Below are 17,783 nucleotides of genomic sequence, written 5' to 3' on the forward strand. Positions count from 1 at the left end.
CTATTGGCTATTCGAAACGTGGGCAAAAGCAGAAAACTCTATTAATTTGATAACTTATATAATTTTTATTTTTATAACTAATAGGATAATTAAGTAAATGCACCACATTGTAGCTAAAATTTGGTAATAAGCGCATTATGGAAAATCTCGAGGATATTTTGGAAACTCTTTATGACATCCGAAATCAATTTAATCAATACTCTCAAACGGGTGTTGATGACAATTCGTTCGGTCAATCTTTGATCACGAATGACGAAACAATAACTGGTTGTGAAATCTGTGGAGATTATCACTCAACATGGGAATGTTATTATTACGTTCCTATAGAAAATTATGTACCCATAGAACCTGAATGGAATGATTATGAGGAATACAATTCAAATTGGGATTATTCCCAAGAATATATCCAAACTCAACAACCAGAAGACGAGGAAAATTATGTGCCTGAAAATTCTTTAGATTATATGAAAATCAAACTCGAAGAACTTGATGCTCAAAATGAACAAATGAGAGAGTTTGTAAATTGAAATGTCCCGTTCTTATTGATTAAAAACGTTCCATATTAATTGATTTTGTTGCGAGGTTTTGACCTCTATATGAGACGTTTTTCAAAGACTGCATTCATTTTAAAACAAATCATAACCTTTATTTCATCAATAAAGGTTTAAAAAAACTTTACGTAGATTATCAAATAATGATAATCTAAAATATCCTGTTTACACACGACCATTACATAATGGTTTACAATACAAATATGTTACAACAAAATAAGTTTCTTGAATGCAGTTTTTACACAATATCATACAAGCATGGACTCCAAATCTCGTCCTTATTTAAGTATACGACAGCGGAAGCTCTTAATAATCACCTGAGAATAAACATGCTTAAAACGTCAACAAAAATGTTGGTGAGTTATAGGTTTAACCTATATATATCAAATCATAATAATAGACCACAAGATTTCATATTTCAATACACATCCCATACATAGAGATAAAAATCATTCATATGGTGAACACCTGGTAACCGACATTAACAAGATGCATATATAAGAATATCCCCATCATTCCGGGACACCCTTCGGATATGATATAAATTTAGAAGTACTAAAGCATCCGGTACTTTGGATGGGGTTTGTTAGACCCAATAGATCTATCTTTAGGATTCGCGTTAATTAGGGTGTCTGTTCCCTAATTCTTAGATTACCAGACTTAATAAAAAGGGGCATATTCGATTTCGATAATTCAACCATAGAATGTAGTTTCACGTACTTGTGTCTATTTTGTAAATCATTTATAAAACCTGCATGTATTCTTATCCCAAAAATATTAGATTTTAAAAGTGGGACTATAACTCACTTTCACAGATTTTTACTTCGTCGGGAAGTAAGACTTGGCCACTGGTTGATTCACGAACCTATAACAATATATACATATATATCAAAGTATGTTCAAAATATATTTACAACACTTTTAATATATTTTGATGTTTTAAGTTTATTAAGTCAGCTGTCCTCGTTAGTAACCTACAACTAGTTGTCCACAGTTAGATGTACAGAAATAAATCGATAAATATTATCTTAAATCAATCCACGACCCAGTGTATACGTATCTCAGTATTGATCACAACTCAAACTATATATATTTTGGAATCAACCTCAACCCTGTATAGCTAACTCCAACATTCACATATAGAGTGTCTATGGTTGTTCCGAAATATATATAGATGTGTCGACATGATAGGTCAAAACATTGTATACATGTCTATGGTATCTCAAGATTACATAATATACAATACAAGTTGATTAAGTTATGGTTGGAATAGATTTGTTACCAATTTTCACGTAGCTAAAATGAGAAAAATTATCCAATCTTGTTTTACCCATAACTTCTTTATTTTAAATCCGTTTTGAGTGAATCAAATTGCTATGGTTTCATGAGAGTTTACGAATCTAAACAGAAAAATTATAGGTTTATAGTCGGAAAAATAAGTTACAAGTCGTTTTTGTAAAGGTAGTCATTTCAGCCGAAAGAACGACGTCTAGATGACCATTTTAGAAAACATACTTTCACTTTGAGTTTAACCATAATTTTTGGATATAGTTTCATGTTCATAATAAAAATCATTTTCTCAGAATAACAACTTTTAAATCAAAGTTTATCATAGTTTTTAATTAACTAACCCAAAACAGCCTGCGGTGTTACTACGACGGCGTAAATCCGGTTTTATGGTATTTTTCGTGTTTTCAGGTTTTAAATCATTAAGTTAGCATATCATATAGATATAGAACATGTGTTTAGTTGATTTTAAAAGTCAAGTTAGAAGGATTAACTTTTGTTTGCGAACAAGTTTAGAATTAACTAAACTATGTTCTAGTGATTACAAGTTTAAACCTTCGAATAAGATAGCTTTATATGTATGAATCGAATGATGTTATGAACATCATTACTACCTTAAGTTCCTTGGATAAACCTACTAGAAAAGAGAAAAATGGATCTAGCTTCAACGGATCCTTGGATGGCTCGAAGTTCTTGAAGCGGAATCATGACACGAAAACAAGTTCAAGTAAGATCATCACTTGAAATAAGATTGTTATAGTTATAGAAATTGAACCAAAGTTTGAATATGATTATTACCTTGTATTAGAATGATAGCCTACTGTAAGAAACAAATATTTCTTGAGGTTGGATGATCACCTTACAAGATTGGAAGTGAGCTAGCAAACTTGAAAGTATTCTTGATTTTATGTAACTAGAACTTATAGAATATATGAAGAACACTTAGAACTTGAAGATAGAACTTGAGAGAGATCAATTAGATGAAGAAAATTGAAGAATGAAAGTGTTTGTAGGTGTTTTTGGTCGTTGGTGTATGGATTAGATATAAAGGATATGTAATTTTGTTTTCATGTAAATAAGTCATGAATGATTACTCATATTTTTGTAATTTTATGAGATATTTCATGCTAGTTGCCAAATGATGGTTCCCACATGTGTTAGGTGACTCACATGGGCTGCTAAGAGCTGATCATTGGAGTGTATATACCAATATTACATACATCTAAAAGCTGTGTATTGTACGAGTACGAATACGGGTGCATACGAGTAGAATTGTTGATGAAACTGAACGAGGATGTAATTGTAAGCATTTTTGTTAAGTAGAAGTATTTTGATAAGTGTATTGAAGTCTTTCAAAAGTGTATAAATACATATTAAAACACTACATGTATATACATTTTAACTGAGTCGTTAAGTCATCGTTAGTCGTTACATGTAAGTGTTGTTTTGAAACCTTTAGGTTAACGATCTTGTTAAATGTTGTTAACCCAATGTTTATAATATCAAATGAGATTTTAAATTATTATATTATCATGATATTATCATGTATGAATATCTCTTAATATGATATATATACATTAAATGTCTTTACAACGATAATCGTTACATATATGTCTCGTTTAAAAATCATTAAGTTAGTAGTCTTGTTTTTACATATGTAGTTCATTGTTAATATACTTAATGATATGTTTACTTATCATAGTATCATGTTAATTATATATATATCCATATATATGTCATCATATAGTTTTTACAAGTTTTAACGTTCGTGAATCACCGGTCAACTTGGGTGGTCAATTGTCTATATGAAACCTATTTCAATTAATCAAGTCTTAACAAGTTTGATTGCTTAACATGTTAGAAACATTTAATCATGTAAATATCAATCTCAATTAATATATATAAACATGGAAAAGTTCGGGTCACTACAGTACCTACCCGTTAAATAAATTTCGTCCCGAAATTTTAAGCTGTTGAAGGTGTTGACGAATCTTCTGAAAATAGATGCGGGTAATTTTTCTTCATCTGATCTTCACGCTCCCAGGTGAACTCGGGTCCTCTACGAGCATTCCATCGAACCTTAACAATTGGTATCTTATTTTGCTTAAGTCTTTTAACCTCACGATCCATTATTTCGACGGGTTCTTCGATGAATTGAAGTTTTTCGTTGATTTGGATTTCATCTAACGGAATAGTGAGATCTTCTTTAGCAAAACATTTCTTCAAATTCGAGACATGGAAAGTGTTATGTACAGCCGCGAGTTGTTGAGGTAACTCAAGTCGGTAAGCTACTGGTCCGACCAGATCAATAATCTTGAATGGTCCAATATACCTTGGATTTAATTTCCCTCGTTTACCAAATCGAACAACGCCTTTCCAAGGTGCAACTTTAAGCATGACCATCTCTCCAATTTCAAATTCTATATCTTTTCTTTTAATGTCAGCGTAGCTCTTTTGTCGACTTTGGGAGGTTTTCAACCGTTGTTGAATTTGGATGATCTTCTCGGTAGTTTCTTGTATAATCTCCGGACCCGTAATCTGTCTATCCCCCACTTCACTCCAAAAAATCGGGGACCTGCACTTTCTACCATAAAGTGCTTCAAACAGCGCCATCTCAATGCTTGAATGGTAGCTGTTGTTATAGGAAAATTATGCTAACGGTAGATGTCGATCCCAACTGTTTCCGAAATCAATAACACATGCTCGTAGCATTTCTTTAAGCGTTTGTATCGTCCTTTCGCTCTACCCATCAGTTTGTGGATGATAGGCAGTACTCATGTCTAGACGAGTTCCTAATGCTTGCTGTAATGTCTGCCAGAATCTTGAAATAAATCTGCCATCCCTATCAGAGATAATAGAGATTGGTATTCCATGTCTGGAGACGACTTCCTTCAAATACAGTCGTGCTAACTTCTCCATCTTGTCATCTTCTCTTATTGGCAGGAAGTGTGCTGATTTGGTGAGACGATCAACTATTACCCAAATAGTATCAAAACCACTTGCAGTCCTTGGCAATTTAGTGATGAAATCCATGGTAATGTTTTCCCATTTTCATTCCGGGATTTCGGGTTGTTGAAGTAGACCTGATGGTTTCTGATGCTCAGCTTTGACCTTAGAACATGTCAAACATTCTCCTACGTATTTAGCAACATCGGCTTTCATACCCGGCCACCAAAAATGTTTCTTGAGATCCTTGTACATCTTCCCCGTTCCAGGATGTATTGAGTATCTGGTTTTATGAGCTTCTCTAAGTACCATTTCTCTCATATCTCTAAATTTTGGTACCCAAATCCTTTCAGCCCTATACCGGGTTCCGTCTTCTCGAATATTAAGATGTTTCTCCGATCCTTTGGGTATTTCATCCTTTAAATTTTCCTCTTTTAAAACTCCTTGTTGCGCCTCCGTTATTTGAGTAGTAAGGTTATTATGAATCATTATATTCATAGATTTTACTCGAATGGGTTCTCTGTCCTTCCTGCTCAAGGCATCGGCTACCACATTTGCCTTCCCCGAGTGGTAACGAATCTCAAAGTCGTAATCATTCAATAATTCAATCCACCTATGCTGCCTCATATTCAGTTGTTTCTGATTAAATATGTGTTGAAGACTTTTGTGGTCGGTATATATAATACTTTTGACCCCATATAAGTAGTGCCTCCAAGTCTTTAATGCAAAAACAACTGCGCCTAATTCCAAATCATGCGTCGTATAATTTTGTTCGTGAATCTTCAATTGTCTAGACGCATAAGCAATCACCTTCGTTCGTTGCATTAATACACAACCGAGACCTTGCTTTGATGCGTCACAATAAATCACAAAATCATCATTCCCTTCAGGCAATGACAATATAGGTGCCGTAGTTAGCTTTTTCTTCAATAACTAAAACGCTTTCTCTTGTTCATCATTCCATTCAAATTTCTTCCCTTTATGCGTTAATGCAGTCAAGGGTTTTGCTATTCTGGAAAAGTCTTGGATGAACCTTCTGTAGTAACCAGCTAGTCCTAAAAACTGGCGTATGTGTTTTGGAGTTTTCGGGGTTTTCCACTTTTCAACAGTTTCTATCTTTGCCGGATCCACCTTAATACCTTCTTTGTTCACTATGTGACAGAGGAATTGAACTTCTTTTAACCAAAATGCACACTTTGAAAACTTAGCGTATAATTCTTCCTTCCTCAATACTTCTAACACCTTTCTCAAATGTTCACCGTGTTCTTGGTCATTCTTTGAGTAAATAAGTATGTCATCAATGAAAACAATGACAAACTTGTCAAGGTATGGTCCACACACTCGGTTCATAAGGTCCATGAACACAGCTGGTGCATTAGTTAAACCAAACGGCATGACCATAAACTCGTAATGACCGTAACGTGTTCTAAAAGCAGTCTTTGGAATATCATCTTCTTTCACCCGCATTTGATGATACCCGGAACGTAAGTCAATCTTTGAATAAACAGACGAGCCTTGTAGTTGATCAAATAAGTCGTCGATTCTCGGTAGTGTGTAGCGGTTCTTGATGGTAAGTTTGTTCAACTCTCGGTAGTCGATACACAACCTGAATGTTCCATCTTTCTTCTTGACAAACAAAACAGGAGCTCCCCACGGTGATGTGCTTGGTCGAATGAAACCACGCTCTAAAAGTTATTGTAATTGGCTTTGCAGTTCTTTCATCTTGCTGGGTGCGAGTCTGTAAGGAGCACGAGCTATTGGTGCAGCTCCTGGTACAAGATCTATTTGAAATTCAACGGATCGATGTGGGGGTAATCCCGGTAATTCTTTCAGAAATACATCGGGAAATTCTTTTGCAATGGGAACATCATTGATGCTCTTTTCTTCAGTTTGTACTTTCTCGACGTGTGCTAGAATAGCATAGCAACCTTTTCTTATTAGTTTTTGTGCCTTCAAATTACTAATAAGATGTAGCTTCGTGTTGCCCTTTTCTCCGTACACCATTAAGGGTTTTCCTTTTTCTCGTATAATGCGAATTTCATTTTTGTAACAAACGATCTCTGCTTTCACTTCTTTCAATCAGTCCATACCGATTATCACATCAAAACTCCCTAACTCTACTGGTATCAAATCAATCTTAAATGTTTCGCTAACCAGTTTAATTTCTCGATTCCGACATATATTATCTGCTGAAATTAATTTACCATTTGCTAATTCGAGTAAAAATTTACTATCCAAAGGCGTCAATGGACAACTTAATTTAGCACAAAAAATCTCTACTCATATAGCTTCTATCCGCACCCGAATCAAATAAAACGTAAGCAGATTTATTGTCAATAAGAAACGTACCCGTAACAAGCTCCGGGTCTTCCTGTGCCTCTGCCGCATTAATATTGAAAACTCTTCCGCGGCCTTGTCCATTCGTGTTCTCCTGGTTCGGGCAATTTCTAATAATGTGGCCCGGTTTTCCACATTTATAACAAACTACATTGGCATAACTTGCTCCGACACTACTTGCTCCGCCATTACTCATTCCGATACCATTTGTTCCTTTCGTTCTATTAACCCCTGGTCCGTAGACCTCACACTTTGCCGCGCTATGACCATTTCTTTTACACTTGTTGCAAAATTTGGTGCAGAACCCCGAGTGATACTTTTCACACCTTTGGCATAGCTGCTTCTGATTGTTGTTGTTGTTGCGGTTATTATTGTTGTTGGGATGATTGTTGTAGTTACTGTTGTTGTTGTTGTTGTTGTTGTTGTTGGGCCGTTTGTTGTAGTTGCGATTGATGTTGCGATTGTTGGGATAATTGTTGCGATTATTGTTGTAATTGCTGTTGTTGTTGTATTGGTGATTCTTATCACCGTTTTCCTCCCACTTTCTTTTGACTTGCTTCACATTGGCCTCTTCAGCAGTCCGTTCTTTAATTCTTTCTTCAATCTGGTTCACTAGTTTGTGAGCCATTCTACATGCCTGTTGTATGGAGGCGGGCTCGTGTAAACTTATATCTTCTTGGATTCTTTCCGGTAATCCTTTCACAAACGCGTCGATCTTCTCTTCCTCATCTTCGAATGCTCCCGGACACAATAGGCACAATTTTGTGAATCGTCTTTCGTACGCGGTAATATCAAATCCTTGGGTTCGTAACCCTCTAAGTTCTGTCTTGAGCTTATTGACCTCGGTTCTGGGACGGTACTTCTCGTTCATCAAGTGCTTGAATGCTGACCACGGTAGTGCGTACGCATCGTCTTGTCCCACTTGCTCTAGATAGGTATTCCACCATGTTAACGCAGAACCTGTGAAGGTATGCGTAGCGTACTTCACTTTGTCCTCTTCAGTACACTTACTTATGGCAAACACCGATTCGACCTTCTCGGTCCACCGTTTCAATCCGATCGGTCCTTCGGTTCCATCAAATTCCAAAGGTTTGCAGGCAGTGAATTCTTTGTAGGTGCATCCTACACGATTTCCTGTACCGCTAGATCCAAGGTTATTGTTGGCATGTAGCGCAGCCTGTACTGCGGCTATGTTTGAAGCTAGAAAAGTACATAATTCCTCTTCATTCATATTCATGGTGTGTCGAGTAGTCGGTGCCATTTCCTTCAAAATAGTCAAATGGAACAAGTTAATCATACAGAATATTAAGAGTAGTTAATAGTATTTCGTAGCATAATATGAACTCATTTATAAAAGCTTTTTCTTCATATTAGCGTTTTATAAGTTTAAATTCGGGTAGTACCTACCCGTTAAGTTCATACTTAGTAGCTAATATACAATTCAACTACTACAATTCTATATGAAAAACTGATTATAATAATATTTCGCGTTCAAACTTTTACACAATATTTTACAAACTTACAATACCGCTTATTTTACATATAGCATGAAATATAGCACACAATAAATTTGATACAAGATGGTTGTGAAGATAATTCTAGCTAGTACACAAGTCGTTCAGCAAAGGCAATAAAGACACGTAATTCATACGTCCAGAAACAAATCATGCATTCTGGTTTTACTAGGATTACTTCCCATCCTTGGTCTTGTGGAACATAACCGTTATGGCCGTTGATAAGACAGCGTGTTGTAACGTCGTCAAAGGGACGAGGGTTACATAATGTCCAACAGTCCCGTAACAATCTAAAAACCTCATTTCTTACCCCAATTACCGATTCCGTCACTTGTGGGAACGTTTTGTTTAATAGTTGTAGCCCGATGTTCTTGTTCTCACTTTGGTGAGAAGCGAACATTACTAATCCGTAAGCATAACATGCTTCTTTATGTTGCATGTTAGCCGCTTTTTCTAAATCACGAAGTCCAATATTCGGATATATTGAGTCAAAATAATTTCTTAACCCATTGCGTAAAATAGCATTTGGGTTCCCCGCAATATATGCGTCAAAGTAAACACATCGTAACTTATGGATTTCCCAATGTGATATCCCCCATCTTTCGAACGAAAGCCTTTTATAAACCAAGGCATTCTTGGAACGTTCTTCGAATGTCTTACAAGCTGATCTCGCCTTAAATAGTTGTGCCGAAGAATTCTGACCGACTCTAGACAAGATTTCATCAATCATGTCTTCGGGTAGGTCTCTTAAAATATTGGGTTGTCTATCCATTTTGTGTTTTTATACTGTAAAATAGACAAGAGTTAGATTCATAAAAAAAATACTTATTAATACAAACACTTTTTACATATATCATAAAGCATAAGAACACTATATTACATATATTACACCACACGAATACAACTATCTTATTCCGACTCGTTTGTTTCTTCTTCTTCGGTTTTGGTTCGTTTTGCCAAGTTTCTAGGGATATATGATGTTCCCCTAATACGAGCCGTCGTTATCCACATTGGTTTAGAAAAACCTGGTGGTTTAGAGGTTCCCGGGTCATTGTTACAACTTAAGGACTTCGGGGGTTGACGATACATATAAAGTTCATCGGGGTTGGAATTAGATTTCTCTATTTTTATGCCCTTTCCCTTATTATTTTCTTTTGCTTTTTTAAATTCAGTTGGAGTAATTTCTATAACATCATCGGAATTCTCGTCGGAATCCGATTCATCGGAGAATTGGTAATCCTCCCAATATTTTGCTTCCTTGGCGGAAACACCATTGACCATAATTAACCTTGGTCGGTTGGTTGAGGATTTTCTTTTACTTAACCGTTTTATTATTTCCCCCACCGGTTCTATTTCTTCATCCGGATCTGATTCTTCTTCGGGTTCCGATTCTTCTTCCGGTTCCGACTCTTCTTCCGGTTCCTCTTCGAGAACTTGTGAATCAGTCCACGAATCATTCCAATTTACATTTGACTCTTCATTATTATTAGGTGAGTCAATGGGACTTTTTCTAGAGGTAGACATCTATCACATAATATCAAACGCGTTATGAGATTAATATATCACATAATATTCACATGTTAAAAATATATAGTTTCCAACAAAATTTGTTAAGCAATCATTTTTCAAGTAAACACGGTCGAAGTCCAGACTCACTAATGCATCCTAACAAACTCGATAAGACACACTAATGCAAAATTCTGGTTCTCTAAGACCAACGCTCGGATACCAACTGAAATGTCCCGTTCTTATTGATTAAAAACGTTCCATATTAATTGATTTCGTTGCGAGGTTTTGACCTCTATATGAGACATTTTTCAAAGACTGCATTCATTTTAAAACAAACCATAACCTTTATTTCATCAATAAAGGTTTAAAAAAACTTTACGTAGATTATCAAATAATGATAATCTAAAATATCCTGTTTACACACGACCATTACATAATGGTTTACAATACAAATATGTTACAACAAAATAAGTTTCTTGAATGCAGTTTTTACACAATATCATACAAGCATGGACTCCAAATCTCGTCCTTATTTAAGTATGCGACAGCGGAAGCTCTTAATAATCACCTGAGAATAAACATGCTTAAAACGTCAACAAAAATGTTGGTGAGTTATAGGTTTAACCTATATATATCAAATCATAATAATAGACCACAAGATTTCATATTTCAATACACATCCCATACATAGAGATAAAAATCATTCATATGGTGAACACCTGGTAACCGACATTAACAAGATGCATATATAAGAATATCCCCATCATTCCGGGACACCCTTCGAATATGATATAAATTTAGAAGTACTAAAGCATCCGGTACTTTGGATGGGGTTTGTTAGACCCAATAGATCTATCTTTAGGATTCGCGTCAATTAGGGTGTCTGTTCCCTAATTCTTAGATTACCAGACTTAATAAAAAGGGGCATATTCGATTTCGATAATTCAACCATAGAATGTAGTTTCACGTACTTGTGTCTATTTTGTAAATCATTTATAAAACCTGCATGTATTCTTATCCCAAAAATATTAGATTTTAAAAGTGGGACTATAACTCACTTTCACAGATTTTTACTTCGTCGGGAAGTAAGACTTGGCCACTGGTTGATTCACGAACCTATAACAATATATACATATATATCAAAGTATGTTCAAAATATATTTACAACACTTTTAATATATTTTGATGTTTTAAGTTTATTAAGTCAGCTGTCCTCGTTAGTAACCTACAACTAGTTGTCCACAGTTAGATGTACAGAAATAAATCGATAAATATTATCTTGAATCAATCCACGACCCAGTGTATACGTATCTCAGTATTGATCACAACTCAAACTATATATATTTTGGAATCAACCTCAACCCTGTATAGCTAACTCCAACATTCACATATAGAGTGTCTATGGTTGTTTTGAAATATATATAGATGTGTCGACATGATAGGTCGAAACATTGTATACGTGTCTATGGTATCTCAAGATTACATAATATACAATACAAGTTGATTAAGTTATGGTTGGAATAGATTTGTTACCAATTTTCACGTAGCTAAAATGAGAAAAATTATCCAATCTTGTTTTACCCATAACTTCTTCATTTTAAAGCCGTTTTGAGTTAATCAAATTGCTATGGTTTCATATTGAACTCTATTTTATGAATATAAACAGAAAAAGTATAGGTTTATAGTCGGAAAAATAAGTTACAAGTCATTTTTGTAAAGGTAGTCATTTCAGTCGAAAGAACGACGTCTAGATGACCATTTTAGAAAACATACTTTCACTTTGAGTTTAACCATAATTTTTGGATATAGTTTCATGTTCATAATAAAAATCATTTTCTCAGAATAACAACTTTTAAATCAAAGTTTATCATAGTTTTTAATTAACTAACCCAAAACAGCCCGCGGTGTTACTACGACGGCGTAAATCCGGTTTTACGGTGTTTTTCGTGTTTCCAGGTTTTAAATCATTAAGTTAGCATATCATATAGATATAGAACATGTGTTTAGTTGATTTTAAAAGTCAAGTTAGAAGGATTAACTTTTGTTTGCGAACAAGTTTAGAATTAACTAAACTATGTTCTAGTGAATACAAGTTTAAACCTTCGAATAAGATAGCTTTATATGTATGAATCGAATGATGTTATGAACATCATTACTACCTTAAGTTCCTTGGATAAACCTAATGGAAAATAGAAAAATAGATCTAGCTTCAACGGATCCTTGGATGGCTCGAAGTTCTTGAAGCATAATCATGATACGAAAACAAGTTCAAGTAAGATCATCACTTGAAATAAGATTGTTATAGTTATAGAAATTGAACCAAATTTTGAATATGATTATTACCTTGTATTAGAATGATAGCCTACTGTAAGAAACAAAGATTTCTTGAGGTTGGATGATCACCTTACAAGATTGGAAGTGAGCTAGCAAACTTGAAAGTATTCTTGATTTTATGTAACTAGAACTTGTAGAATATATGAAGAACACTTAGAACTTGAAGATAGAACTTGAGAGAGATCAATTAGATGAAGAAAATTGAAGAATGAAAGTGTTTGTAGGTGTTTTTGGTCGTTGGTGTATGGATTAGATATAAAGGATATGTAATTTTGTTTTCATGTAAATAAGTCATGAATGATTACTCATATTTTTGTAATTTTATGAGATATTTCATGCTAGTTGCCAAATGATAGTTCCCACATGTGTTAGGTGACGCACATGGGCTGCTAAGAGCTGATCATTGGAGTGGATATACCAATAGTACATACATCTAAAAGCTGTGTATTGTACGAGTACGAATACGGGTGCATACGAGTAGAATTGTTGATGAAACTGAACGAGGATGTAATTGTAAGCATTTTTGTTAAGTAGAAGTATTTTGATAAGTGTATTGAAGTCTTTAAAAAGTGTATAAATACATATTAAAACACTACATGTATATACATTTTAACTGAGTCGTTAAGTCATCGTTAGTCGTTACATGTAAGTGTTGTTTTGAAACCTTTAGGTTAACGATCTTGTTAAATGTTGTTAACCCAATGTTTATAATATCAAATGAGATTTTAAATTATTATATTATCATGATATTATCATGTATGAATATCTCTTAATATGATATATATACATTAAATGTCTTTACAACGATAATCGTTACATATATGTCTCGTTTAAAAATCATTAAGTTAGTAGTCTTGTTTTTACATATGTAGTTCATTGTTAATATACTTAATGATATGTTTAATTATCATAGTATCCTATTAATTATATATATATCCATATATATGTCATCATATAGTTTTTACAAGTTTTAACGTTCGTGAATCACCGGTCAACTTGGGTGGTCAATTGTCTATATGAAACATATTTCAATTAATCAAGTCTTAACAAGTTTGATTGCTTAACATGTTGGAAACATTTAATCATGTAAATATCAATCTCAATTAATATATATATAAACATGGAAAAGTTCAGGTCACTACATAAATCGGCAAGCTGAAACTCTATCAGATTATACACCTGTTGATCTGAGGAGTCGTGTGCAAGAAAATCTCATATCATTGAATTTTGATGAATTCGAGAGCTCCGAAATCACCAATTATCCCGATGATACTTTTTATTCAGCTTTACCAATTTCACAACATATCGAAACATTAGCCTCTACCGACGAAATCAACGATCCATCAATGGATGAAGAAGAAGAAGTAAGGGTGACAAATTGGTACTCTTGGAAAAACGATAACGTTGAAAATTTTACCCCCGAGACCAAAATGGTGGGACCGATAAGTACCATTAATGAAGAAGAATTTGCTTCGATCCCAAAATTCACCATTCCACAACCTTCCAACCCAATATTCTCAATAGACGAGTCATCTACCGAAGATGAACTACGAGCTGTAATAGATAATGACACCTCGAATTTCACCCAATTGGGTATAGAGGTGAAAACTTTGATCCCGAGAATAAACAGAAGGAAATATTAGGAATTGTCCACCCTATAGAAATATATATGTCGGTGTATATCGATCCATTTGACCAAGAACCAGAAAAGAGACATATCCATTTACTAAAAGCTACACTTAAAAAAGAATTAAGTAGTGACGATCGGGTGAGTCTAAACTTTAAACCCATTGATATATTATACACCACCCGAGATGTAAATAACTGGCTCACTATTCTAATTCGTGGAACTTATTCTACCGACTTCACATGTCGTCAGCTAAGTGTGGGGAAGTCTAACCCCACTTAACGTTAAATTAGGGGTTCGGGTTAGTGCATAACTCATTAATAAACATGCATGATGAGTAAGGGTAAAAGACGCATTTTCAAAAATTAGCAAACAGTTCAGAAAAGCAACCATTCTTGAAGAAAAACATGTGTGATAAAACAAGAAGGAATGAACGATGAGGCGCGACATCTATCATTCGACGAGCTTTGTAATTACAAACTAGGTATTTTCAATCACTTTTCTACACTAATCACCCTCATGAATTTATAATTAGAGTCTGATTTCATGCAAATGAGGGCATTGCATGATCTCAAGTGTGGGGAAGGGTTATAAATTCTCTCGGGTTTATACTTGGCTTATTTTCTAAATATTGTGAAAATTTTAAAAATTTTCAACTAAATGAATTCAAAATCATGTTTATACATATTTATGAATGATAAAACTAGGTGTTAATGCCGAAATTATTGTTACCTCGGAAAGGACATAAATTGAGAAACTACTAAAACGCTTGAATTTATTTATTAAATATAAAAAGACGCATGATAAAAGCCAAGTGTGGGGAGAATGTACCAAGTTATTCAATTAAAAACTATCTATCATATGTTTCTGTAAAGTTATTGCAGGTGCTTCTGTTTTGGACTAAATTAAATGTTTTACCCGATTTATTGTAATACTTTTGAAAGAACAGATGGATCAACACGATGAATCAATTCCATCATTACAAGGAAGTAAAGTCTTTCGAAAAAGACACGCGCTTCTTGATTTAAGTCAAGAAGTTGTCGTCCAGACCAGCTGTAGGTTGACGAAAAATCTAGAAAAGTCATCTCTAAAATCGACTGGAAATCCACGGACCTCAGCATCAAACAGGGTCACCATGTGGTCAGACTTATCCTAACCATGAGAGGATCTGTCTTGTAAAATGGGGAGGGCGCCGTGCAAATTAGCTTGATAAGACTAATGAATCAGACCCCAAGAAAGGATAATCTCCTTAAAAGATAAAAAATCAGCTTTTAAGACTGATATAACTCAATCCTTGAGATTGACCTTAAAGATTGAGAATTACAAACTCATGGAATTCAATGATATCTAAACTCGAGCTTGAACGAGAAAATATTTTGATCAAATTACAAACCGATTTGTTTTCTGAAAACCCATTTTCAATGCGTTCATTACCATTGAACGTAAAATCCTAGGAATTCATTAGGTCATCTGAAACAAATCGGGTGTCAACCGTAAGAACGGTGGTTGCATAGCATGGTCGAAGACAGGACCTTGTGCCAGACCGAAAAAATCATAGGATGATCTTTAATATTGCCCCTACAAAGGATAGTAATAGCATCCGACACGTTTTTGGACCATAATCAAATGCATGTCATTAAACATTGCCTTAACAGTTGCTTGTTCATCGTTTTCCTTTACAACCGGACGGTAGTTTGCCGAAAGGTAATATACGGGACAAGTAAACTGGACGTGTTGCTTTCCTAAATACAAGGTTAGCAAGTGGGTAACATAAAACCGCAAGTGTTGAGCTAAAATTTTCAAATCTTCAATCCACAAAACCCACAAAAATATTTTAAAAACACCGGTGAAGGGTTATTCCGAAAAATTTATCTAGGGTAAAAGCTAGATTGAATTTTCAAAAGATCAAATGGTTTCATAAAGATCCAATTTCCTTAAGGATCTAAATTTTTATAGTCATGTGGGACTGTAAACCACACCGTTACTATCATTGTTTATACCGCCATATCAAAATCACTAATGTATAAAGTGTGAAGAATAAAGAAGTGATTCGTGTGATTTAATTTCAAGTTCTGTATTGCTTGAGGACAAGCAACGCTCAAGTGTGGGGATATTTGATAGTGCTCCAAATGAACATATATTTAGTAGCAATATCCTCCCAATATGTAAATTATTTAGTTTTAATTGCCCTATTGTAAATTGTAATCGTTTATATTAAATAAGTGCGAAGATAAAAGGCGAAAACGACGATTTGAAGACGCAAATGACCAAAAAGCTCAAATGTACAAGATACAATCTAAGTGGTTCAATTTATTGATAAGAAGCGTCTAAAAATGAAAAGAGTACAAGTTGCGGAACAGAAAGTACAAGATATTAAATTATACGAAAGGACGTTCGAAAATCCGGAATCGGGACCTGAGCCAACTATCAACGCCCGACGCAACGGACTAAAAATTATGAGTCAACTATGCACAAGAATATAATATAATATTTAAATAATTATATAAATTATTTATATATTATATATATTTAAATATAATGTCGACAAGCAAATGGCCAAAAAAATGTGAGCTGGATTCCTGACCTCCGCACTCGCGGAGCTTTAAAGCATAGAACCTCCGCACTCGCGAAGCAGCCAAAATCAGAAATGTCCTATAAATGCAACGAGCTTCTGCCGAGTTCAAAACATATAATAATAATAATACTCCTCTGTAATAATATATATATATATATATATATATATATATATATATATATATATATATATATATTATATATATAGTATAGTGTAGTTTTATATTAGATTAGTTTTGGGTTATGCAAAGGTTATTTTACGGGTTTTAAAGTCAGAGCTCTGTCCGTGTAACACTACGCGATAAATAATCAATGTAAGCTATGTTCTCCTTTTTAAATTAATGTTTCGTACTTAAGTTATTATTATGCTTATTTAAGACGAAGTAATCATGATGTTGGGCTAAAATACTAAAATTGGGTAATTGGGCTTTGTACCATAATTGAGGTTTCGACAAAAGAACGACATTTGGGGAATTTAGACTATGGGCTATTAATGGGCTTTATATTTGTTTAACTAAATAATAGTTTGTTAATTTAATATGAAGATTTACAATTGGACGTACCTATAAATAACCACATACACTCGATCGGACACGATGGGCGGGATATTTATATGTACGAATAATCGTTCATTTAACCGGACACGGGAATGAATTAATAGTCACTAGAATTATTAAAACAGGGGTGAAATTATATACAAGGACACTTGGTGTAATTGTTAACAAAGTATTAAAACCTTGGGTTACACGCAGTCGATATCCTGGTGTAATTATTAAACAAAGTATTAAGACCTTGTTACAGTTTAAGTCCTCAATTAGTTGGAATATTTGACTTCGGGTATAAGGATAATTTGACGAGGACACTCGCATTTTATATTTATGACTGATGGACTGTTAAGGACAAAAACCAGACGGACATATTAAATAATCCAGGATAAAGGACAATTAACCCATGGGAATAAACTAAAATCAACACTTCGAACATCATGATTACGGAAGTTTAAATAAGCATAATTCTTTTATTTTCATATTTAATTGCACTTTTAATTATCGCACTTTTATTTATTGTCATTGTATTTAATTGCACTTTTAATTATCGTACTTT

The sequence above is a fragment of the Rutidosis leptorrhynchoides genome, chromosome 6 (genome assembly GCF_046630445.1).
Source record: "Rutidosis leptorrhynchoides isolate AG116_Rl617_1_P2 chromosome 6, CSIRO_AGI_Rlap_v1, whole genome shotgun sequence".
Classification (NCBI taxonomy): domain Eukaryota; kingdom Viridiplantae; phylum Streptophyta; class Magnoliopsida; order Asterales; family Asteraceae; genus Rutidosis; species Rutidosis leptorrhynchoides.